Below are 2481 nucleotides of genomic sequence, written 5' to 3'. Positions count from 1 at the left end.
AGCTATGTGCACCGAACAAAGACCCAAGTCCCAGAGAGGACAATCAGGGCAAATACAAGGTAGGAGGCAGAGAATGACATTGCATATTTCTGGAAACATTGGTCTTGGCTGATGGAGCACCCACTGAACTTTCTATAACGTGTGGATGCGAAGTCTGGACTATGACCCAGTTCATTGGGCAAGGGACCAGGCCACTGGGGCCCTTGTCCTCTTACCCCTGGAAGACACTGAGCCTCTCATCTGCCCTTCCCCTTTTCGTTTGACGCTCTTCTCACCTTCCTTTTGTTACATTTTATTTATTTACTTATTTATTTATTTATTTATTTATTTATTTATTTATTTATTTTGAACAATAAACACCTTCATTACGTGACCAAAGATAGAAGGGAAGAAGCTTTATTTGCCTTTCTGGGCTTTGATTTTCCTAAGATGGAGCTCGAGCTCCTTGCCTTCTAGCACACAGCCATCTGCTGGGCCACACTGGCCTGGTCTTGAAGCCATGCGTGCAAGGAACTCGCCCTGCTGGAACGGCTCCTCCAGAAGACTGCTGATTTTGGCATTCTTTTTCCTTTCATCATATTTCTCCTGAATTTTCTTTGAATGTTTTTTTGTTTAAAATCCCTTCCTCCTCGGGAACCAGCTTGGTCCCCTTCTTGTGGCCCGGGAGCAGTGCACAGGGGGACCCGTACCACTGTGGGTACCAGGTGCTGTCAGTGAACACGATCCAGTTCTCCACCAGGGGCTTGGTGTGGACCAGTCGGTTGTTGGATGCATTGTGGACGACTTCAGCAATCCTTGTTTTGTGTATACAACACTTGGAGCCCCAGGAAAAGTTTCCCAGGTCCAGCCTCAAGGCACAGTACTTACTGCCTCCCGGAACTTGAACTGCGTGTATGCGGTGGGGGCCAATCTTAGTGTTGGCAATGGGGCATCCCAGCTCGTGCTTCCTGTGGTAGAGCTTTCTCCTGCCCCCGGTCTTGGAACTCCTGTGCCAGTTGTCCCAAGAGATGCCCATCGCTTCAACCCTGGCTACAAAACACCCTTTCATCACATTTTAATATCTGACTCTCCTCAAGTGTTTTTTTTTTTCTTCTAATAATTTTTCCTCAGGAGAGAACACAAAGCATTCATCTCTTCACTGGCTTCTCTCTGTCAGCCTAAAGTTCCTGAGACCAAAATTTGTATGATGCTTCTGCCTCCCCACCAAGGGCACCCTCCTCGTGCAGACAAAGGGGAGGCCAGAAGTCCATCTACTCTTAGCCCTGTAACCAGCGCCCCATCTTAGGCAGCACTGGAAAATCCAGATCCCCTATTCTCCTCCGATATTGAAAACCTGGAGTCATTGAATAAGCAATCCTCTATTAGAGAAGAAAAAATTACATTCCTAGTGGCAGTCAGCAGGAGGCAGGGGCTCTTCCAGCTTAATGACTTGCAAATCAAAAGCATGAAAACCAGAGTGCACCTTTTGAACCTCTTTCCCATTCAGCCTCGATGTCCTCATAATTTTCTCCCATAGCGTTCCTGTTATTTTTGCTACCAGAGCAATAACCTTCCTTGTGCATTTTTAAAATGTGGGAGGAGGAGCTGTCCAGTGATCTCAAAGCATATGTTTTTGATTCTCATAAGATTATGGATACCAAAGGAATAAAAATGGAAATCACTACTGCCAAGATATGAAAGAAAGTTTGCATAGTAAAATAATTTAAACCTAACATTTGGACCCAATAAGGCAAATGGAACGTTTTTTCCATATTTTTGGAAAATGTGCATTTTCTTCACATTAAGTGGTACCAATAAAAAATAATGATTCTCACTCAGTTTATTTCTATAAATTAGATTGGCTTATAGTTTTCCAGGACATGGTTTTGTATCAAGCTATATGGCAAACACCTGGGCATAAAATCCGCTCCACTGTTTGTTTCCATGTGGGAGAAACAGGTCGCCATGCCTCTCTTCTAAATCTAGAGCAAAGGTCAGCTCAAGCCAGTTAGTATATTTAGTCCTCTCTAGCTGCCGAGAATGTGTTACATCAACAACTTGTGGAGGTCCACGAGCAAAGCCAGGAAGTTCCTCCCAGAGACGCAGGGCGACCATTTCCCGGTTAGAAACCGGGGGATTCTGCAATACATGCTGGTAAGCACGTTTGACTCATCCTGGAGTCAGATAAAGAAACAGAGAAGACCGAATAAACAAGAAAGGATTCAAAAACACTCCCAGGTGGAATCCACGCAGGACCACCCTAATCTAGGGGAAGTCTATCGAATGAGAGCATAGCCATGTAAATGCTAAAGAAATGGGAGGGGGGATGCGCCTGAAGGGGGGGGGGGGGGACTCCGTCGGTTAAGTGTCTGATTCTTGATTTAGGCTCAGGTCATGATCTCACAGTTCATGAGTTCAAGCCCCATGTTAGGTTCTGTGCTGACAGTGCGGAGCCTGCTTGGGATCCTCTGTCTCCCTCTCTCTCTGCCCCTCCCCTGCTCT

General features: G+C 45.8%; 1 pseudogene; it reads right to left on the bottom strand.

Moving 5' to 3' along the window:
• Positions 1-396: 396 nt before the first annotated feature.
• Positions 397-1015, bottom strand: LOC125162768 (40S ribosomal protein S8-like; annotated as a pseudogene).
• Between the last annotated feature and the right edge of the window lie 1466 nt (positions 1016-2481).

Source organism: Prionailurus viverrinus, chromosome A3 (genome assembly GCF_022837055.1).
Source record: "Prionailurus viverrinus isolate Anna chromosome A3, UM_Priviv_1.0, whole genome shotgun sequence".
Classification (NCBI taxonomy): domain Eukaryota; kingdom Metazoa; phylum Chordata; class Mammalia; order Carnivora; family Felidae; genus Prionailurus; species Prionailurus viverrinus.
Note: the sequence above shows the minus strand (reverse complement) of the source record. Positions and strands in the feature narration are given on the sequence as shown.